This window comes from Theropithecus gelada, chromosome 2 (assembly GCF_003255815.1).
Source record: "Theropithecus gelada isolate Dixy chromosome 2, Tgel_1.0, whole genome shotgun sequence".
Classification (NCBI taxonomy): Eukaryota; Metazoa; Chordata; class Mammalia; order Primates; family Cercopithecidae; genus Theropithecus; species Theropithecus gelada.
In genome coordinates this window covers 16338695-16338914 of record NC_037669.1, presented here as the reverse complement: position 1 = coordinate 16338914, position 220 = coordinate 16338695, and positions in this window count along the sequence as shown.

Here is a 220-nt window from a genome sequence, read left to right as displayed (position 1 = left end):
ATACGTGTGCATGTGTCTTTATAGCAGCATAATTTATAATCCTTTGGGTATATACCCAGTAATGGGATGGCTGGGTCATATGGTACATCTAGTTCTAGATCCTTGAGGAATCGCCATACTGTTTTCCATAATGGTTGAACTAGTTTACAATCCCACCAACAGTGTAAAAGTGTTCCTATTTCTCCACATCCTCTCCAGCACCTGTTGTTTCCTGACTTTT